The sequence below is a fragment of the Gopherus flavomarginatus genome, chromosome 9, assembly GCF_025201925.1.
Source record: "Gopherus flavomarginatus isolate rGopFla2 chromosome 9, rGopFla2.mat.asm, whole genome shotgun sequence".
In the NCBI taxonomy this organism is placed as follows: domain Eukaryota; kingdom Metazoa; phylum Chordata; order Testudines; family Testudinidae; genus Gopherus; species Gopherus flavomarginatus.
Window position 1 is genome coordinate 62358075 of NC_066625.1, and position 23453 is coordinate 62381527.

The 23453-nt window shown below is 43.0% G+C and overlaps 1 protein-coding gene across 6 annotated transcripts in view; it reads left to right on the forward strand.

Moving 5' to 3' along the window:
• Window positions 1-4239: 4239 nt before the first annotated feature.
• The window catches only part of APBA2 (amyloid beta precursor protein binding family A member 2), a 225932-nt gene continuing 206718 nt past the window's right edge, over window positions 4240-23453 (forward strand). For 2 of the 6 annotated variants that reach the window (XM_050967967.1, XM_050967960.1), the window contains exons 1-2: window positions 4240-4378; window positions 21605-21694. The gene's annotated coding sequence lies outside the window, so the exon portion shown is untranslated. Of the gene's footprint in view, window positions 4379-5134; window positions 5248-5315; window positions 5335-21604; window positions 21695-23453 lie in introns of those variants that run through there. The other 4 variants (XM_050967961.1, XM_050967966.1, XM_050967962.1 and 1 more) reach the window with 4 other exon arrangements.

Consider the following 23453-nt stretch of genomic DNA (forward strand, 5'->3'; position numbering starts at 1 on the left):
ACTATGTATTTCTTAGTAGTGCAAGAGCAGGCTTGGAAAGCTAGAAAGCCATGGTGTAGTTACAGTGCTTTGGAGGAATTCCTCCTGCTTGTTCAGCACCTGTTCTTGGGTGGATACCTAGAGCATTAGTGCTGAATGGGGCCTGGAGTTTACTGTTGTGATGTGTGCACAGAAGATTCACTCTCTGGAACACAGAGGGTGCTTCATGTGTGTGGATTCCACAGAAGAAGGTGAATGAGTGGCCTGGGGCTGTTGTAGGTGGGCCAGGGAACACATACCATACTCCTTCTGGCCCCCCTGAAGCAGAGAATATGGCTTCTGCCCTGGTCCCTGTGTGGTGTGCAGCAATGGTCATTCACCCTCCGTGATGGCACAGAGGCACTGGAAAGTTACCGTTAATGGGGCAAGAAACAAAGCAGCTCTGCTCTGCGGCAGCGGATTGTCCAGTATCTCCATAAGAGTTTCCTGGAGATCTCTGAGGGAGATTCCCGTGAAATGAGGGAGTCAATCAACAGCCTATTCCGCTTATCAGACTAGACATGCGGCGGGAGACCAGCCTACTTTCTGCAACTCTCCTTCCCCTAACAACTCGCTTTAGTGATTCCCAAAATCAGATCCACTTGCCGGAGGCTCCTCGCCTGTTTCTGCTTTGCCAACATCTGACAGTTGTGATTGGCTAGCCTTCTCTGGGATAGAAAAGAGCTCCTGACTGCATGCATCTCTGACCTCCAAGTCATCCTCTGCCTTTGGGTCCCCCTCCCCCGCCACATACTCATCCAACAGTTCCTCCTCCTGGCTTGGTCCACTTTGACTGGCAAGTGAGCTACCAAAGTATCCAGAGTGGTCTTCGCAGCGGAGGTGTGGTCACCGCCAAGTATCGCATCCAGCTCTTTGTAGAATTGGAAGCTCAGGGGTGCCTCCCTTGCCTTGTGGTAGGCGTTCTGCAGCTCCTTCACTTTAACCCTGCACTGCAATGTGTCCCAGTCATGGCCCCTTTCTGTCATGCATCTTGAAATCTTTTCGTGGGTATCATAATTCCTACAACTGGAGCACAGCTGGGACTGGACAGCCTCCTCTCCCCAAATGCTGATGAGGTCCAGCAGCTCAGAGTGATCATCTGAGGGCAGGGCAGTAGAGTTCAAACTGATGACCAGAGAGGCGAGAACAGGCATTGTGGGACACCTCCTGTAGGCCAATTGCAGCGCTGTAATCGACCAGAGTGTAGCCCCGGCGCAGAAAGCTGTATGCCTCTCGTTGAGGTTGGTTTTTTTACAGTGCTACAACTGCGCAGTTTCTGTACATTAAGTGGCTTGGCAGTGTTCACACCTCGGGAGTTACAGCACAGAAAACTGCTTTACTGTGCAGAAACTTGCCAGTGTAGGCAGGGCCTTATGTTTTGTAGCAACTCAACCAAGAGTGGTACCACTTATTTTGCATTTTGAATATCATCTAGCCAGCACCCAATACAGTGATACTAATAATTAGTTGATATGAGAAACCTGCAAAAAATTATATACTATAATGCAAATGACTCTTGAATTGTGAATAAAACATTGTGAGGCATGCTGTCCCTTAAAAATAAGCCTTGTTCAGTACATTTCCTTGAAAAAACAGGTTGCTCAATTTAGTGGCAGTCCCGAAATCAGTGTCAGTTCCCATTTTGCCCTACCTTTCCCACTGCTAGAGAGAGAGTGGGAATAGTGGGTGGTGAGGGAAGGGTAGGCAACATTAACACCTGACACTTTCAATGATGGGTGCTCAAGGTGCCATAGGCACAGATATTACAGCTGTGAAAATGATGCTGAACAGAGGAAAAAAAATGATTCTGAGCCTTGGATTAACTGAACTTGGCAGTGCTGGTGGTGGGAAGGAGAAATAGGTGTGGCAAGGCACTTGTATATTATCTTTGATCATCAAGATTCTGGACCTGGGTGGGGACTAGTCTGTTCCCTCACAGAAGCTAGAGTTGCCCTCAGGTTACTCTAACTTATTCTGTGGCAACAGCCCATTGGGAGGGGTGTGGCAACTGTGAATAGTTGTAGGGCACAGGCACTCTGGTGCCATGCCCAGGTCATGCTCCTTATTTGAGCTGTGTAATTTAGAGCTGCTCTGCTGGCACTATTCCTCTTAGTGCATTCCTTTATGCTGGGGAATTCCCAAGTAGTCATAGGATTGCCAACTTTCCAATTTCTGAAAACTGGACACTCCTCTTCCTGCTGGGGAGCTATGCCCCACCTGCCTGGTGCTCCTACTGGGGAGCAGGGTCAGGGCATGGGGGCTTCCCCCACTCCCCAGCTGGAACGTTGGGTGGTCAGAGTGGGTCAGGCATGGGGGTGCCCCAGTTGGCCAGAGCCCCTAGGCATGGGCCTTATTGGCCTATGAGCAAATCTGCGACTGGAACCCAGGAATGCTGACTCCCAGTCCTCCCCGCTGTAACCACTAGTCTCCACTCCCCTGCCAGAGCCAGGGAGAGAACCCAGGAGTCCTGACTCCTAGCTCCCAGGCCTCCAACACCAAGGCAAGGGACGGTCCCAAACACACTCAGGCACCCCCTGCGCTTCCAGATCTGTGGAACTGGAATTGGGCTGAAAACTGGACCATCTGGGGAACTCACCCCATTGTTTGTAGCCACCCTCCCTCGGCAGCCACGACCTACTCGCCCTGTCTGGCTCCAGAAAACTTACATAGAAATATTGGTTCTGGGGTCTCCCCACTTCTCCTGAGGGATATAATGAGCCTCCACTCCTGGTTCCTCTGCACCCGACAGTGAGGGGCACTTGGGGCCCTGGCTCCTGGGCTACCTTGGCTGCAAAGCACCAGACCCTGCCAACTTCTACCACCCAGAGCAAGCAGGCAACGGAGTTCCCAGGGAGCACTGCCGGGGGGGTGGCCGAGCTCCTACCTAGGTGGTGATCGTGCTGTGTACAGAGTCGGGACTAGCAGCCCAGCCCGGGCTGGCCCTCCAGGGGAAGTGGCCACACACAGCGCAGTGCATCGAGTCCGGGCCCCTCTGCTACCAGGAGGGGGTGAGCAGAGCAGGGCCAGGAGCTGCTCTCCAAATGTCTCCTCTCCCTACATCTCCGCCCCACAGGTAGTGGGCTGCCTCTTTCCTTCCCCTGGCCTCTCTGGCATGCTCGGGAAGCTTGCCCTCCCCTTGCCTGCTCTGCTCGCAGTGCCGCTGTGAACCTGGGGGCGCTCCCCTTCCCCAACCCTCTGCTAGCCCCCTCCTCAACCAGAGCCACCTCCTCGGCCTATAAAAGGCCCCTTATACATGCCACTGAGGCTCTCTCTCGTCTTTCTGCCCTCTCTGCGGGGAGGATGATTGTGGTTACTCTGGTAACCAGACTTTTATTGTCCAGTCAGCCAGACTTTTAGTGTCCAGTCAGCAGTGCTGACTGGATACTGCCAGGTTCCCTTTTCAATCGGATACCTGCAACCATAAAGTCGTACCATTGTAAAGGAGCTACAGCAGAACCTAGACCTGAACCTAAAGAGCCAGACATGGCCCAAAGGACAGTACTTGACTCCCAGCCTTAGATCATCCCTTGCTTTACCAATTGGTGGTCGTCTGTATTTTTTAAATATAAAAATGTATGTCTGATTTGTTTTGAAATAGTGCAGAGAAAACTTACTGGTAGCTGATGTGAAGCTCTCAGATTTTACCATTTGTAGGCAGGTATGAACCTCCTGACCTGAGGAGGGGAGTGTGGGATTCGAACTAATCCAAAATTTGTTGAATAATGTATCTAACTTCCCAATATTTTAAAACAAAGCAACCGTATCCATTGGCAATAGAGAGTACCTGCACAGTACGTCAAATAAAATATCAAAAAAAGTTATATTGTTTTGCTCAGCTAGAGATGGGATATCTTTATAGTAGAGGTGCATATGTACCAAAACCCCACAATCAAATACTCCCAAACTTTACTGGGAAAGGGGAAGGAAGGGTAATAATCTGAACTCTGACCCAGATCTGATTTTTGGGGCTTGAGGCCATCTCCAGTTAATATCATAGAGAACCTGGGGAAGGTCATATTAGGAAAGTCCTGTTTGCCCTGATTCTTTCTCTGCTGCTGTGGGAGGGCCAGGGGAGAGGGTAATCTGTTAATGAGTGGGGGCGGGGGGCAGCTTGCTGAGGCCTCTCAGACCCCAAAGGCGGATGGGCTTCCCTTCCTCAAACGCCTGGAAGCTTTGGTTATGCGCCATGCAGAGTCTGGGGCGGCTGGGGAGGAGGCGGTATCTGTTGCTATTCAGCTTCCTAGGTTCATTAGTAGTCTCCGTGTGTGGCTCTGCTCTGAAGCAGGCACACAAAAGAGCTGGTGCGGCTGGTCCCGCTCGGTCTGTGAAGAGCAGAAGGAGCGGCATAGTCCCAGCCCAGGTAAGGCGGGGGTAAAACCCCAGCAGACAGCCCTGCACTGGCACTTGCTAGGGCTTTGCTCCCAGAGGGGTCGGCAGAGAAAGGGGCCGGCCGAGTGGGAGCCTTTGTGCCCCAGGCGCAGGGGGGAGGAAGGAGCCGCTGTAGACACCTCCCCCGCTGGGAGCAGGATGCTGCAGTGCTGGCAGGGAAATAGTGTGTGGAAGCCGCTTGAGTGCCTTGCAGTGTGTTTGTGTGGGGGGAGGGAGTTAGATGCTGCATGCAAGTCCCACTCCCCTACCCCAAGCTCCTTGCAGTTTGTATGTTTGTGTGGGGGGAGGGGACCAAACGCTGCATGCAAGTCCCATTCTGTTTGTGTGGCAGATACTGTATTCAAGCCCACCCTGACTGAGCTCCTTGCAGTGTGTGTCTAGGGGAAGGGGACAGATGCTGGATGAAACTCCCACTCCCCTACCCTGAGCTCCTTGCAGGGGGGTGAGAGGGAAGGGGCAAGATACTGCTTGCAAGTCCCACTCTCATACCCTAGCTCCTTGCCGTATGTGCTGAAGGGGGAGGGGGGCAGATGCTGCATGCAAGTCCCATTCTCCTACCTCGAGCTCCGTGTCCTGGTGGGATGCTGATAACAGGATATTGCATGTAGTCTCTCCCTCCCCCCCTTAACCAATTGACCAACCACATTTTTGCTTCAGCTAGTGAGGGGAAATTAAGCTCCTTGAAAGGCGGAGAATTGCCTGCAGTGCAACCCTTGCAGAGCGAGGATTTTGCTGCCACCAAATCTCATCCCCATTCTCTCGCTGTTGCGGGGGAGGAAACCAACCCTGCCAGCAGTGCAAAGAGAAGCCAGATTGGAAAGAGACTCCAGCAGGAAGAGTGTAATTTTACTAATATAGTTTATTTAATGTGTAGCAGCTGATGAGAGAGGGCATTGCTTGGTCGATCTGTTGCTATTGTCTGGAAAGGTGATGGTATTTATATAGCTGTATCTGGTGCAGGGATAGATTTAGAAGATGTTCTCTGCCTGGTACAGAAGAGCTTTTCTTTCTTTCTATTGTGGTAACATAGTGGTGGCAGGGAAGCTTTAATGCAGCTGGCTCGTTTCAGTCAGATGAGAACTGGAAATGGGAAGTCTGTCCAGAAAGTTGCTGCTGCTGGAATCACGTTTTTCTCTGACTGCAGTCAATGCTGTATTCTTTTTTTTTTTATTCTGTGCTTCTGTCCATCCCCTACTAATTTATATATGCAATATTTTAGAGTGTGACTTTTACAGTTTTTATTACCTCATTATCTAATATCTTGTCTGGAATGTGTGTATATGTACATGTGGAATGTTTATATAGTGTGTGTATGTATATTTAATTGTCAGTACCTAGCTTTGAAGTGTGTGTGTGTGTGTGTGTGTGTGTGTGTGTGTGTAAATGTATGTATATATCCACACATTGCTCATCTACAGTGCTGAAGAATTCAGAGTTAATTTGTCTTAAGATCAAAAAACACAGAAGAGAAGTCTTCATGTAATGCACACTTCTTAGAATTTATATTTGTTTCTGGTTTATCACGCCTCCAGCGTAGCAACTGAATTAGAGCTTTTGATCAACTTTCTCCCCCCCCCCCGCCCCCTTCTCCTTCATAATGAGGTCTGAAGGGAAAAGCTACTCAATTAAAAATTCTCCACTTCATTTTTCTTAGAGTAAACAATGTGATAAATTATAACGTGATTTCCCCCCCCCATCCCCTTTACCAGCTTTACTATGATCAGATGATGCATTTTTTGGTATTGCTAGAGGGGAAGAGGGAGTACTGTGTGTATGAGGCTGTATGTTCAATAGGGAAGAATTGGCATGCTTTGCCTTAACAATTGGCAGTCTGTACTTTTTTGATTTACAAAGTTAGGCCTTGGCTACACTGGTGCTTTACAGCGCTGCAACTTTCTCGCTCAGGGGTGTGAAAAAAACATCCCCCTGAGCGCTGCAAGATACAGCGCTGTAAAGCATCAGTGTAAACAGTGCCACAGCGCTGGGAGCATGGCTCCCAGCGCTGCAAGCTGCACCCGATGAGGAGGTGGTTTACGTGCAGTGCTGGGAGAGCTCTCTCCCAGCGCTGGCGCTGCGACCACACTCGCGCTTCAAAGCACTGCCTCGGCAGCGCTTTGAAGTTTCAAAGGTAGCCATAGCCCTAGTTTTCTCAGTACCCTTCTGTTGGTGGTTTTATATGAGCAAGGGCATAAAAGGAGAATTCAGTAAGATTTTCTTTTTCTTATTTCTGTGTAATATAATCTTTATATAGATATACTTTATAGTTGCTTTCTACTCTGCCTTGAGATAGTTTAAAAAGACCAGCCATCTTATTTTTGCAAACAGGCCGTAGTAATTTAAGTGATGATTTTCAATTATCCTAGCCTGTCCAGAGATCCACAGAATATCACAGGAAATGATGGTGTTTTTGCAGGAGGGGTATTTTAGGCATTTACTGAGTCTATTGCTCAACAAATCTTATTAGTTCTGCAAGCCAGTGGAACTATAATTAAAAGAAGGTACCAGCTACAAGGCATCTTAATTTAACTTGGATATCTGTAGTGTGCAGTATATTATGGCATATAGTGATAAAATAGTAAAGGGTTTTTTGTAAATTGTTTAATATTCTTGTATTTTCCCATGGGAGACTGTAAGAAGCCATCCAGGAGTTATGGCTATGATATGTGCAGATACTTGTCTACATCTTGAGTTTTCTGATTTTAGTCGACTGTACTGAGAAGCTATGTTTTGGAAATGAGTTGTTTTACTGATTGGGGTTAAAATAGAAAACTCTGAAACTGACACATCTCAATATGTCTGAGTTGTACAGACCTTTCTTAGGATGATACAGAGAATTACATATGTTTTTTTTCTCCTATTCCTTCTGCTGTATTTAACTTCATCTTGTTACTATGGATAGGTGGGAAAAACAGCTGCCCTGACACTCTTTGTGTTAGTACATCTGCTGGTCTCTATGGATGGATTTCTTTCTTGCAGACCTGCTCTTCATAGGCTCTGGCTTCTTGAGACTTAATCTTGCATTTTCTAGTATATTAGCCCCTCTTATTTCTGTTTTTAAACTAGTGTTGCTGACTAGAAGCAACCTCATTCATGTCAAAAAGAGGCAAACCAAATTAATCATAACCTTTTCCCCTTCCCCACTTGCTGCTTCTTACCTTTTAAAGTAATTTTAAAATGTTTAGAAAACACTATTGCCACCATTGGTGTAGGATGGATGCTCTAGATGAGAGGAGCAAAGAGTCCTGTGGCACCTTATAGACTAGCAGACGTTTTGGAGCATGAGCTTTCGAGGGTGAATATCCAATTCATTGGATGCATGTAGTGGAAATTTAGATGAGAGAAGTTAAATGAGCTGTGTGATGGGAACTCTTCAAAACTGAGCTCAGTTTTGGGGAAACAAACTTGTTTGAAGATGGAAAACAGCGTAAAAATATGCCAGGATTTGCCTTCCTGTATGATTCTGCGTCTGTTGGAGGTAGAGCACAGATGTCACAGACTTTCACACACTATGCTTGATGAGGGTCCGGGCATGTGCCAAAAAAGGGCTTTTGCTTTTCACGGCAGGGAATATAGCTTTGGTTAAATCTGCCCAAATAGCATATCTGAGAATGTTTGTTTGTTTCTCACTGCTTTTGATTTTCTACCCCCTCCCCTCATCCTCCCATCAACAAAGGCAACTTCGCCAACCTAGTGAAAGGATAGATTGTTTCTGCATGATATGTACTATAGCTTATGTGGAGACACATGCAACATTAAGCTTTTGTTTTTTTCCTTAAAGAAACGTAGTGGGATGGTCTCAAAGTTCATGCCCAAGCTGTGGTTGGTCAAAAGAGTTAGTTCTAATAGGCTTCAAGCACCTAACTTTCAGCTACCAGCAGCTTATGCTACAAGGCAGGAGACACCAACATTACTAAGTTTCTTTATTTTTGTAACACTTATTTTTTCCTGTAATCCATTCATCCTTTTCCTTTCTTATATATAGAGACTTGCTTAAAATACATTAAAAAATTATTCAGAGATCAAGAGAGACAAATGACATAATGGTTAGATAAATTGCCTGACTTTTGGTGGCATTTATAGCTCAAAATAGGAAAGTTTTCCTTCTTCCTCTTCCATCTTTAGCTGAAGGAAAAATGGAAAAAAAATATATCGAATAAAATTTAATTAACATTAAAATGCATGAACTGGGGGGACTCTCGGGTCCTCATCATGATATCTGATCTGTGTTTCACTCTGGTCCACCTTCACCAGATTGTAGGATTGAGACTTTTGTTTGAAATGTGTAGCTCTTGCATTAGTAATATTCTTGTGATTCTCAGTGATACTTCAGCAAAAATCTTATTGCAGGTACAAGTTGATCCTGTATTTCAGGTACAGAGTTCAAATCCTGTTTAGGTTATGTTTTTATGTTTTAAAAAAATCATATTACTCTGCTCTGTGTCAAGTTTCAACAATTATCTTTATTATTCCAAAATATTTATTGACCAAAAATACTTTTTATTTTCATTGAAGAACCAAAATAGAATGTATGCAGCAGTCTTACTCCCCAGGACATGAAGAGTTTGTGTGTACCCACTACTATTCAGCTTCTTCTGACAGCCCCTGAGGACTGTTCCCTAAGGACAAGTGTGAAGATAGAGAGGGGAGTTTGAAAATATGGTTCAGGTAGCCTTGTCTGGGTGTCTCAGTATATCCAGATAACAGTCTTGTAAACGTTTATCTAGATAAATTTCTGGATGATTAGCCGAACACCAACACTTGTGAAAATACTCTGACGTCCACCAGAATGCACCCCAGCCCTGCCATTTTATCTGGAGAATTGTGCTGGGGATACTCATCTTTGAGCAGTTGGCAACTATTTGAGAATAATTTGTGTCTAGAAGGTTATTACTAACAACTTGGATAGTTAAGTGATTGTGAGCCATCCAGGTACCCAGATAAGGTTTTATCACCTGTGCATTAATAGCTTGTCTCAACTTTAACAAAAGTCAGTGCTCATTGGCATGTTTTTTTCATTTTCATTGTATTTATTTAACTTAATGGGCTCTCTCTGGTGTCTGATATTGTATTGTGAGAGATGCTCAAAGGCACAGGGCGGTTCATTGTGCATCTGCCACTGACTTTCAGTGAGAGTTAGGTGCCACATCATGCCTTTGAAAATCTCCCCCTCATCTTTACAGTTTCCCATAATCAATTTTGGATGTTGTGTATTAAAGTTTTGATTGAGACTTTTCTAACTGAGCAATTGCGTCTAATAAAATGCTACTTTGTCCTCTTATAATGCCTTTTTTCCCAAGGATCTCGCAATCACTACAGAATAGGGGTCTGGCCCTGCAAACCTTTCCCTCCTGGAATTCTACACATAGGAAGATGGGTGTTGCCAGATCCAGTCGTATGGTATTTTTGAAGTAATTTCAGTGAGAGTTTTGCCTCATTATAAAGCAGAGGTCCCCAAACTGGGGGTGGGAAGGGGCGGGTACAGAAGAACGTTCAGGGTGGATGCAGCTAGAGTTGCCAATTTTGGTTGGACATATTCTTGGAGGTTTCATCACATGACAAAATATTTAATTAAAGATTAATCTCTAATTCCTGGAGACTCCAGGACTATCCTAGAGGGTTAGGTGTGGCTGGGACGTGGGACAGCCCCCACAGGGGGTGGGAAGGGATTGCCACCAAGCTCCACTCCTGGCCCCACACCCCCAGCTGTGGCTCCTGCCTTGGCCCCCTTACTGCTGTCCACATTTCCCCTGCTGCCAGCCCTGGTTCGGGCATGGACAGGGTTAAGGGGGGCCATGAGGTAAAAAGTTTGGGGACGATTGTTACAGAGGTTGGATTGGCCCCACTAGGTGTGTCCCATAGCACACTTGTAAGGTGGCCAAAGGAAATGTTGTGCTCACTGACTAACACTGAAATGCAGTCACCTCTGCTGTGAAACAAAGCAGCTGCAGCTTACAGCAGCCTTATAGAACAGGTTTTAGGGCATGAAGTGAGGAAGAATAACAACACTGTGCCCAATTGAAGTGGCAAAGGAGTATTTAGGTAAGCAGAGGGTTATAGGCTACAATGGAATTGGTTGAGGCAGGGAGGGGGAGAAATGCTGATCCCTTCTTCAGTGACATTTAAGACTTCAAATTAGGTTGTCCAAGAAAACATTTTTTTAGGGTGGGTGGCAGGGATGGCTTGGTCCCATTCTTTCAAGTACATTAAAATGAGATATTGTTGCTGCTTTGATTGTGTAAAAAGCATTTCTCTGCTGCTTCTGCTTTTGTTTATGTGGTTGCACTGGCCTGACTTGCTGCTCAGTGTACACGGTAGATACCCTGCAAATAAACCTCTAGCCTCAAAGGTGTCATCAAGAGCCTAACGTTGCCTCTTGGGGATTTGAATAGTAAAATGTCTTTCAAAATACACTTCGTTTAATCCTTTTCTTGTTTGAAATCCAAACTCTAGCTTACGGTTGTGCCCAACACAATGCACCACATGGAGTGGGGTGTGTGTGTGTGTGTCTTAACATAATTTGACAACCAGTATAATGTCTTTTTGCCCAAGGATCTCACAATCAGGCCAAATTCCAGCCATCCAGTACAGAGCTGATTCTTTAGCCTTGGTCTCAAAAACTCCTAAAACTGTTTTTCATCCCTGCATGATGCCAACAGTTGTCCCAGATTCTAAGTCTACTATGTCAGTAAAGAGTACAAGGTTTCTTGTCCTGCATAAATGTGTTGTACATTGATTGGTACTCAGCTGCAGACATGTCAGTGCATACACAGTAATAAACTTAGCCTTCTATAGAGAAACAAAGTGTGTGAGGTAATATCTTATATTGGACCAACTTCTCTGAGAGAGAAAAGCTTTTGAGCCACACACAGCTCTTTTTTCAGGCCTGTGTGGCTTGAAAGCTTATCTCTTTCTCTCCAACAAAAGTTGGTCCAATACAAGATATTACCTCACCCATCTTGTCTCTCTGATATCTTGGGACCATCATGGCTATAAGTACACTGCACTAGCCTTCTGTATGCATTTCTGAGACACTGCAATAGCCCCTCTAAAGTCTGTCTTTTATCCTAACATAATATGTCAAGATTAAAGCTATTCTTGGCCTGCAAGTTCAAGTAGGTGTGGTTTAAAAAAATACAACCCTCTAAATCTAGAAGCAAATGCTTAGCAACTGTAAGCAGTATATGATGAGGTGGCAAACTTTGGATCTCCTTGTTGCATTTTATGGAGCAGTTCTATTAGCAACATCTTGTGGACACATGGTGCCATAGGGAAGTTCTGCAGATCCCTTACAGTGGTTCTTATTCCTTGCAGCTCTTTAACAGGTCTGATTTCTGCCTCCAGTCGAGGCAGGCTGGGAGCGATCACATCCCTGAAATCCAGCCAGTGTAAATTGACCCCAGTTGCTGCAGGAGGGCTTTACCAGAGGTTCTGCTCAGAGCAACAAGAGAACAAAAGAACCAGAATGGATCCTCTTTAGTTGGTTTATTAAATTCTAAGCATTACTGGGTTGTTACTTAGCCTTGGGGCTCTGCGGCAAACACCTCCTTCTTGAGACAGCAGGTTCCAGCACAACAGGTTTGGACAGGTCTCTGTGGCAGGAGCACTTCATGGACAACCAGAGGGATAGAAAATTTGACAGAAATGCCTGGGCTAATTGGAATTCTCCTAAACATTATAGGTTGGCTGTTACCACACCTGCTGGACTAATGGGACCCTGCTCATGCTACAGGTTGGTCATTGCCACACTATTTTCTCTACCCCTTTCCTCCAGAGCTAGCTATGTGGATGAGAGGAAAATGTCCCAGACATGGAGGAATGAGCAGAGGATAAGGAGCCTCTTGGCTCACTGCTTATTTCTGACTATTTCCCCATACCCTTTAACACGGTGTGAATCAACCTTTATGTAACCCTGCTTCACTCACTGTGGGATTCAATGATTTGAAATATCTGCCACATGTGAAGGCTTCCCTGCACCCCTTCCTCAAACATGCTTAGGGATCACCTATAAAGTTTTAAGGAGCCCACCTAGGAATCATCTCAAGGGTGAACATTTCTCGTGTTCCACTTATTTCTATAGCACAGACATGGGGTTAGAACTCACCAAGGAAGAACCTCAGAATCAATGTTTTGAAGAAGAGTAATTTGAAAGCATTCTCAGGAGTATTGTGTGGACCCTGTATTCCTTCATATAAGCTTTCTGTAAAAGGAAAAGTGGGGGAGAAGGGGAGTTAATCCATTTGCAAGAAACCTGTTCTGATTGGCATCAACTGTTGGGAGTATCAATCTAGTGTCTGGTTAACGACATGGCAAGTCATTAGTTAAAATAATATAATAATAAAAGCAAGGTCACTTCAGCAGCGCTGCTTAATCTGCTGTCTCCATGTCTTGTGCAAGAGCCAGGCCTGCATGATCAGACTTCTGTTGTGAGATTGCATCCCCACCTCCCTGATTGCATCCCTGTTCTCCTGAGATTTACAGTAAGAGCAATGAGCTGTAATTGTCTCTCAACCACAACACCAGCTCTGCCTGATGCCGTGGAAAGCCAAACCCCAGGCAGTTGGTAGCTTAAGCGTCCCATTGGGCAGGTGTTGCAATGACTACGAATAGATTTGTCATGGGAACCCCATTTAAAAAAAATCTGAGACCTTGCAGCTCAAAAAGAAATTTAGAATTTATGAGTATTGAAAATCCTTTGATCCAGCCTAAAATTAGTGGAGGTATGTCCAGCTTCCTGATTAAATACATTGAGTAGCGTGAGAGGCATCTGTGTATCTCCTTCTTTCAAAGAAGCATGACTGCAGCCTCATTCTGTAAGGTAGTCCCCCAAACAGAGGGCAACTAGCAGGAAATTTCAAAGTGTTTCTTTGAAAGTGTGCGGTACTACAGCAAGAGAGTGACTCTTAGGCAGAGACATATAGCTTGGTTTACATCTTAGAAGTAAATGCAATTCCAAAACCAATTTTATTGACCTCCTTCCTCTTCCTCCAACTGATTTGAAATATCAGAATATGATGACTGCAGAATGCCAGTCAATCCCACAGAGAACAAGAAGACTTAGCACTCTACTCCATCCTCTTTCTAGTGCCCAAGCATTCAGAAGACAGAAGTGCACTCAACCAGAAGCTCTTGAACAGACTCCTTCAGAAGTCATAATTAAGGGATGGAGACCCTAAATTCCACCTTAGCAGCAGTTTACAAAGGACTTTTTTTTTTCTATCAATAGATGTAGAGAATACTTATCTACATATTATTATATGCACCTTCCAGAGGATAGATCTCTGCTTCACATGCAGCAGACAATACTACTAGTATGCTCCTTCACCTTTTGGCCTACCTGCCTTTCGAGGGGTGTTTTCCAAAATGCTAGTTAATATTACAGATTCCTTGGGATGAAAACAATTAATGTATACCCATTCTAAGATTATGGTCAAAGGTGCACTCTTCTTGGAAAAGGCTCACCTGAATCAGATGAAGTCCACATTTAAAGTGTGGGCTACTCTAGCACTTTCATTGAAGTATTTCCCATGTACAGAAAAGCAAATACATGATTATGCTCATAGTCAAACATGATTGTTTGTAAAGAATTCTATCTACACTGGAACACTTTATTGTTCTATACTCGTTACAATCATATTAGCTAAAACTGTGCTTGCTATTACCCTCTAATGGATCAAGCACAGTCAGTTTCTAATTGCTGGCTTGAGTGAAGATGCAAAACCTTCCATCTATTTCGGTGCAAACTGTTTCAAGTGTGATTACAAGTACAAATGTATGGTAGGTGCTAAAGGATAGTTCAGCCAAGGGTACAAATATTTCCTTTATAAACTGATCCAGAATGGGGAAGAACTAAAAGCTTTATTTGGTTCCAGACTTTTACTATGCAGCATGCTGCATTTGTTGCTATTCCACCAGAACTACTTGCCTACATATTTAAATTTACCCTTAAGATATTGCAGGCTTTCTAAAATGTAGTTGTTATAAGAGTACATGAAAGTATAAAGTAACCTGACAAACTATAAATCTTGCCATTATTCTGTTCATGTGGTGTTGACCTGTGTGATTCAGCAAATTGATTTGTTTCTTCTTTTAAATATGGAGTGAATAAAGCAAGGGAAATATGGAAACCTAACTTCTATTTGCCTATGTAATAAAGAATATGTATTAAAAGGACCAAAAGAGAATACAAATTACAGCTTTTATTGCTGGTGGGAAATGCATAGCTTTCTTAGTCTGTACATGACCCTCTTATTATCCTTCAGAGTCAGTGAATACATTTTGATACAGCCTTACAAAGGAGAATCAGAGCACAACAGTGTTTTTCTTCTTGTAAAACCTAGGTTGTAGAGGTGGGAAGAAGGTCTGGTGTTTCTGCCTTTTAAAAAGGAAATGTATTCTCGGTTCAAAACACTGTTAACTGTACTGTAGATAACTCTGGATTACAGATAAGGCAGGTTTAAAAATTTTATCTCTGTGATACTCTGTGACAGTTAGTCTGTCAGTGTAGCTTTAATTATGCACAACTACTTGACGTATTATGGCCCGAGAGATCAGAGCTTTGGCATTTTGGATGATAAATAGGGAAGGAATTCTGTTGCTGACTGGATGTTTTACAGCCCATGTTACAGCAGTGGCCCAAACAATAGAGAAGAGGAACAATTTTTAGTACGTATTGCAAAGAAGAACATGAGAATGGCCATATTGGGTCAGACCAATGGTCCGTCTAGTTTAGTGTCCTGTCTTCTGACAGTGGCCATGTGCTTCAGAGAGAATGAACAGAACAATTATCTAGTGATCCATCACCTGTTGTCCACTCCCAGCTTCTGGCAGTCAGAGGCTAGGGACACCCAGAGCATGGGGTTCTGCCCTTGACCATCTTGGCTAGTAGCCATTGATGGACCTATCCTCCATGAATTTACCTAATTCGTTATTAAATCCATTGGTAGTTGTGAACTCACAGAAGGGGCATTTGGTCTCCTCTCTGACTCAAATGCCATGAGTGTTGTCAGGAATCTTTCAGCTCCTTGATACTATTGATCACTTGGTTCCTTCTCAGAAAACTTGCCCTGAACGTACAGGAAAATGTCATCTATCAGCAACATACATCTTAAATCAGTTGTTTTATAATGAAGAGGTATTCTTTTGTACTTGAGGTGGTAGGAGAAAATCTCACTCTAATCTCCTCTGAGATAGTAAGAACAATGTGTGGGTATTGTGATGTTCTCTTTCCATTATCTGTGTAAAAAGGCTTAGGTTGTATGTTTTGTTTATGGGTTGTGGTTTTTTTAAGCAATTCTGTTACTGTAAATAGCTGTAGAATAGACCATGATCTCTAAAGCATGTGTTTTGGTTGAGTTGTCCCCCGTTTATTATGCTGCACATCATAACTGGAGCCATCAACTAACAGCTGATCTAATTAGAAATAATGATTTGAACCAAAAAAGCTATTAAGATTATTTTACTCTGGGGAAGAACAGCTTAGCATCAGTTTTATTTCAGCATGAAATGTATATGTTGGTGTATTAATTCTTTTGTACTGATGTGCTAGATAGTATTACCTAGCTCTTATAGTGCTTTTCATCAGTAGATCTCAAAGCATTTTACCAAGAAGATGGTAATCATCATTATCCTCAGTTGATAGCTAAGTTGTGAAGTGGCTTGACCAAGGTCATGCATTAGACCAGTGGCAGAGCTGGGATTGGAATCCAGATCTCCTACGTCCCAGTCCAATGCTCTGTCCATTAGGATACATTTAAGTGGGGCTTTATTTTGGCTTTTCTAGCTAGCATCCCTTCTAATGGGAGAGTAATAGAATTAATGGACTAACTTTCTCTCATACAAATTCCTTTTGTAAGTTCTATACAGGTACACTTTACTGGATGAATACAGTTTACTAGGCTTTTGGAGAGAACAATGCATATGCTTGCTAGAGGTTGATATTAGGGGAAACAAACAGCTGTTTTATATGTTATGATGCTAAAACTTTGTGGAGGAAAAGTTTTCTGTGACTGTCTTTTAAAAAACTTCATCTAATACAACACTTGAGCTAGGTTTTATTTCTGAGCCTGTATTCAGATCTAAAAAAACCAAGTAGTGTAGACAGCTCTCACTTTAAAAACACCAAATATCACAAGACTTACCATACTTATTGTCCCAGATATTGGAATCATGTGAATATGTGAAAACAACGAAGATTTCTTGTGGCACCTTAGAAACTAACAAATTTATTTGGGCATAAACTTTTGTGGGCTAAAACCCACTTCATCAGATGAATGGAGTGGAAAATACAGAGGCAGGTGTAAATACACAGCACATGAAAAGATGGGAGTTGCCTTACCAAGTTGGGGGTCAGTGCTAACAAGCTAATTCAATGAAGGTGGAAGTGGGCTATTCTCAAAAGTTAACAAGCAGGGAGGAAAATAATTTCTGTAGTGCTAATGAGTTAAATGTTATCAGGGTGGCCCATTTAAAAAAGTTCACAGGAAGGTGTGAGTATCATCAAGGAGGAATCACTTTTTGTAGTGACCCATCCACTTCCAGTCTTTCTTCAGGCCTAATTTGATGGTGTCCAGTTTGCAAATTAATTCCCGTTCTGCAGTTTCTCTTTGGAGTCTGTTTTTTGTTGTTGTTGTTGTTGTTGTTGTTGTTGTTGTTGAAGTCTGTAATTGAGTGTCCAGGGAGATTGAAGTGTTCTCCCACTGGTTTTTGAATTTTATAATTCTTGATGTCAGATGTGTCCATTCATTCTTTGGCACATGATAGTATATATCACATTGGTAGATGTGCAGGTGAATGATCCGCTGTTGGTTAGGTCTTATGATGGTGTCTCTTGAATAGATCTGTGGACAGAGTTGGCCCTGGAGTTTGTTGCAGGGTTTGGTTCCTGGGTTGGTGTTTTTTGTTGTGTGGTGTGTAGTTGCTGGTGACTATTTGCTTCAGGTTGGGGGGCTGTCTGTAAGCGAGGGCTGGCCTGTCTCCCAAGATCTGTAAGAATGATAGATAATCCTTCAGGATAGGTTGTAGATCCTTGATGATGTGCTGGAGAGGTTTTAGTTGGGGGCGGTAGGTGATGGCTAGTGGCGTTCTGTTACTTTCTTTGTTGGGCCTGTCCTGGAGTAGGTGACTTCTGGGTACTCTTCTGGCTCTGTCAATCTGTTTCTTCACTTCCCCAGATGGGTATTGTAGTTTTAAGAACTCTTGATAGAGATCCTGTAGGTATTTGCCTCTGCCTGAGGGATCGGAGCAAATGTGGTTGTAACTTAGGGCTTGGCTGTAGACAATGGATCGTGAGATGTGGTCTAGATGGAAGCTGGAGGCATGTAGTTAAGTGTAGCGGTCAGTAGGTTTCCGGTGGTGTTTTTGTGACCATCGCTTATTTGCACTGTAGTGTCCAGGAAGTGGATCTCTTGTGTGGACTCCTCCAGGCTGAGGTTGATGGTGGGATGGAAATTGTTGAAATCCTGGTGGAATGCCTCAAGGGCCTGCTTTCTATGGGTCTAGATGATGAAGATGTCATCAGTGTAGCAGAAGTAGAGTAGGAGCATTAGGGGATGAGAGCTGAGGAAGCGTTGTTCTAAAACAGCCATAAAAATGTTGGCATATTGTGGGGCCATACGTGTACCCAAAATGTCACAACCACCCTATACTGGAAACCTGCTGACCGCTATACTTACCTACAAGCCTCCAGCTTTCATCCAGACTGCAGTCAGCATGGAGACCAGCAGTAGCAAAGCTCAAAAGTGAATTTTCAATTATGTAAAATTGAAAATTTGCAATTTTATACATGTAATCCCTTTGGGATTTAGAGGGAATGGTCCCTTGAAATCTTTTCTGAGGGGAGCTGATTGTTCCAGGAGGAGGAAATGCTGATTTGGGGGTGGAATGGGGAGTGGGGCAGAGAGAGAGGGGAGAATAACAGGATGTGTGTGTGTGTCTGGAGCTCCAGAGAGAAGAGTTGCAGCAAGCAGGCCCTCAGAGTATGAAGAAGCAAAGAACCTGCCCGAAGCCTGGGAGGGACAGAGCAGCTGATTGGGGACACCCTAGGACAGGATCCAGGAGGAGCACTGTGCCAGGGAGGAATCACCTGAGAAGGACAAACTGGAGCTGGACGCAGTATCATTGCTGCCTAGAGCTGTATGGGGCTGTGAGTAGTGGGATGTGTGACTTTGCATCTGGAATAAGGATGGAGGCTGTTAGCTAGTTAAGTGGGGAGGTTATCACTCTGTGTGGCTTTGCAGAGAACAGCAGAAGAGGACTCTGGAGAGGTTTGCTGGTAAAGTTTACTGGTGCTAAAGATGACCAGGAGCATCTAAGACTCACCACTGGACTGGAACTTTGCTTAGGATTCCTGAACACTTTGTGTAGACAAATAGTACAGTGTCCTTTGGGGCCTTGTGTTGGATGCAGCCTCCCTCTAATTTCCCCTGTTGTCTTTTGCCTTTCATCTCTCGGTAAATAAATATTTCCTCTCCTATATTCATTGTAGTCTTCCCGTGTGTGTGTGTTCACTCTGGGGGGGTTTGGAACAGGTGCCCTGGGATGTAAGGGACTTTCACTGCTGCCTTCCTTCAGGGGCCTTTTCTTGGCCAGAGCTGCCTGCAGAGCAGACTCCATGTTGACCATGAGGGCGCTAAAGTTACATACATATATTGCAAATACAAATACCATGTGGTTAACCTACACAACATAAATCTTGAATGTTGCATTGAATTGTGCATTATTAATAATATTATATATTATGGTAAAGCCAAGGGACCAATCAAGAATGGGCCTTCAGTGCTGAGTACTGCACGAATACAGAGTAGTAGACAATCAAGCCCTGAAGAGCTTACAATTAGGGCTGTCAAGCAATTAAAAATATTAATCGTGATTAATCGCACAATTTAAAAAATTGCAGTTAATTGCACAATTAAACAGTAATAGAAAACCATTTATTTAAGTATTTTTAGATGTTTTCTAAATGTTCAAATATTGATTTCGATTACAACACAGATAAGGCAGCATCGGTCCACACTGCTTTGGATTGTTATCTAGCAAAACCCATAATCAGCATGGACACGTCCCCTAGAATGGTGGTTGAAGCATGAAGAGGCATATGAATGTTTAGCATATCTGGCACGTAAATACCTTGCAATGCCAACTACAATAATACCAGTGAATACCTGTTCTTGCTTTCACGTGACATTGTAAATAAGAAGTGGACAGCATTACCTCCTGTAAACGTAAACAAACTTATTTCTCTTGCCGATTGACTGAACAGGAAGTAGGACTGAGTGGACTTGTAGGCTGTGAAGTTTTACATTGTTTTTTTTTTTTGAGTGCAGTTATGTAAGAAAATTAAGTACATTTGTAAGTTTCACTTTCATGATAAAGAGATTGCAGTACAGTACTTGTATGATGTGAATTGAAAAATACTATTTTTTATCATTTTAACAGTGCAAATATTTGTAATAAAATTATAATATAAAGTGGGCACTGTACACTTTGTATTCTGCATTGTAATTGAAATAAATATATTTGAAAATGTAGAAAAACATCCAAAAATATTTAATACATTTCAATTGGTATTCTATTGTTTAGCAGTGCGATTAAAAAATGAATTGCCTTTTTTAATCTCAGTTAATTTTTTGAGTTAATCATGTGAGTTAACTGTGATTAATCGAGAGCCCTACTTACAATCTAAGTATACCTCTTTGTCCTGGCTATCGTAATCTGTTTGTCCTTTAAATGATTGTCCAATTTAGTATAATCTACCATTGTCATAGGAGATGTGGCATTACTTTTTTCCCCTCATTTTTTTTTCAGAAAGGTGCAACATCAACTATTTTTTTTAATTTTGCTTTTTGATCTACTTAGAACGGTGGTTTTTAACCTGTGGTCTGCAGCCCCCTTGGATGGAAACCTGTTGGTCACCCTGTTCCTCACCCTTTGTTTTTTTAGTTAAATTATTTTATATTGAACATGAGGAATGGATAAATTTGTAAATTCACTGTTGGGTTTCACTGATACAGGTTTAAGGGGATTATTTATGCAGTAGGATTTAATATCTGTCAACATGCTGCTCATTTGCTTGATATCACTAGGGACAGGTTCTTTTATTTGCAATTTATAAATCTTCATCTTCAGACACTCAGCTTTTCACAGAGAGCTGAATGTTTGAAACATCCTGCAATTACCATACTCTTAATGCCATAAATTTTATCTCAAATGGACTGTGACAGTGTTCGTACGACCAACATTATATGCATTTTATATATTAAAGGCCCAATTTTTTTCCAATTCTTTATTTAAATAGAATAGCTAAAGCTACCCCAGTGGGTTGGCAAGGAGTGATCTTGGCTCTCTCCCTGAATTTGGTTGTGGTTATTGAAGAGTGATGTCTTCTTTTATTCCCTTTGTTGACCAGTTTGTGGATTTGGATTTTCTGTGTGCCTGGAGTTTAGGTAATGTAGTAGTGGGTGTAGAATTAAGGGTGAATGAGAGACAAATGCTTGATCTTCACAGAATTCTAACAGTTAAAAATGAAAAAATACTTTTACATTTTCTACTTGGTCTTTTTGTCTAATGAGCCCTCAAACCCTAACATGTCAGCAGGGATAGGACTAGGACCTTCATCATAAAAGCCTTCAGCTACTTGAAATATGAAGTTAGAAGCAGTAATGGGGTCTTAGGCCTTGGCTACACTGGCGCTTTACAGCGCTGCAACTTTCTTGCTCAGGGGTGTGAAAAAAACACACCCCTGAGCGCTGCAATATACAGTGCTGTAAAGCGCCAATGTAAACAGTGCCGCAGCGCTGGGAGCGTGGCTCCCAGCGCTGCAAGCTAATCCCCATGAGGAGGTGGAATACCTGCAACGCTGGGAGAGCTCTCTCCCAGCGCTGGTGCTGCGACCACACCCACACTTCAAAGTGCTGCTGTGGCAGCGCTCCCGCGGCAGCGCTTTGAAGTTTCGAGTGTAGCCAAGCCCTTATTCTCTGTGCAAACAAGCTGCTAGAGGAGGATGCAACATACTTAGCTAATATGTTTGCAGGTGTAACGCCTTACAGTGTACTCTGATATATTAGTGGTTTATTCGTTGTAGTCTAGTTTTAACAGTCAAATGATAGGACTTCTAACATTTCTCTTAGGAGAATATTCCTCAGTGTTATAGATGGAAGAGCTGGTGTTTACACCTTCATTTTTTTTTCTTTTTCTTTGCCAGGGGTCTCCTCTGCTCAATTGCTTCCTATCAGATTATACTGGAGCTGTAATTGCTGGTTCCAGAGAGGAGCTCTCCAAGACTTCCCATGCAATAAGTGAAGACCTTGTAATGCAGGATGCTTAAATCATTAACATGCAAGAGTAAAAGATTAAATCAAAACTTGAGTCTCTTGTGTGAAATTCCCTATCTGATTTAGCCAAATCTTTATGCTGTTTTTAAAAGGACGACACCAATTCCTTTGTAGTTAAAGCTTTACATCTATTTTATTTGTACTCCACTGCAGTGCTTAGATTCCAGGGTGATGGGGAAACATAGAAATGCTTAAGACATTAATAGTGTTATCTCGTTAATAGTGATATCTTCTTAGAAATTTGAAAACGTTATTTTTTCCCTTGTATTTTTCTCTTATTGTATTTGGCAAGTACTGTAGTATGCTGTGTTTCAAGTGCTGCATGAGCTACTCTAGATTGCTTTGAGGCTCCGAATTCAGTTGGTTTATAATCAAATGACCAAATGTCTTCAGTGGCTCATTCTGTGCTCGGATGCTGTGGACTGCCAAAATGCAACCCAGGAATGTCACACAATCTTGATTTTTATAAGACCTCAGTGCCCTATGGTTTTAGTCAGGGCACGTGCTGGCTCAGTTTTCTTCAAGCTGTGAAGAGCTACTGAAAGCTGCAGTTTCCCTTTTCAAGCTTAATGTCACTTCCTTTGCTATTAAACCAGGACTGTAGAGTATGTTATAACTTGCAACATACTGCAGTTTCAAAGCTTGTAGACATTTTTTATTTGTAATTCCCCAAGATTATAAATATTTTATGGTACTGCCTTCTATGTCCCATCGCCATTCTCTCTCTATCTTATATGATCCTGGAAGGCTGTGAACCAGAATAGTGCCACTGCATTGGGGTTCCAGGAAGAGGAGAGCAGGTGTGCAGGTGATCTTCACACCTGGAACGTCAAGGAGCTGTCCTTGTGCACCATCTCCACAAGTTCCCAGTATGAAAGGAGGCAAGGAGTTCTGGAGGCAGAGCTAGCAGATTACACAGATCCAGTCACTGATCTTTTGTTTGTTAGTTTTGTGTTTGGGTGTAGAGCAGCCTGAGGTAAAGATTACATACATCTCAATGGTGTCTACCAAATATACTATCTGGAAATATGTTCAGTTTTAGTGTAGGGTGTCTCACTGAATTCACCCAGTTTAGAATCGCTCAGTTTTGCATCATAATCTCAAAGCTTGGAACTAAAACTTTTTTTCATAAGGCATCTTGTACTACATAGAGGGTATCCTCAGGGCATTGTATACTTTAATATTCCATCCATAGTTGTAGCTAGTAGTTAATTTATCTCATTTTGCAGTGAGCGGCAAGAGGCTAGATTACTGATTTGATAATCAAACCTGCATCATGTTCATAGATACAATGAAGCGGAGGCATTAATGCACTGCTGACCACATTTTGCTGTTTCACCTGGAAGGTGTTTTGGTGCTGGTAAAATTCGTTCATGTATGGACAAAAAAATTCACACCACTAAACAGTAGCAATACTTTAATTTAGCTAATTAAACTTTTATGGGTGGCACAGATATTTACTTTATGCCCCTTTCAAAGTTTGGCAAAGGGAAATAAAAACTCTCAAGGGTTGGTTTTGCTGCAGTCTGTCATATCTTGTTAGAATATTTCCAACTCCTACTGATTTAAAACAACACAAGCCAAACTTCCCTTTTTTTTTTTTCCTGAATAAAGGACAGGAAAGAGTATACAGTAACCACAGCCAATGAGTAAATACTATAACTGAACTAAATACTCTTCTCTAGGTTATGTAGAAACTGTATCAAATAAGTATCTCTA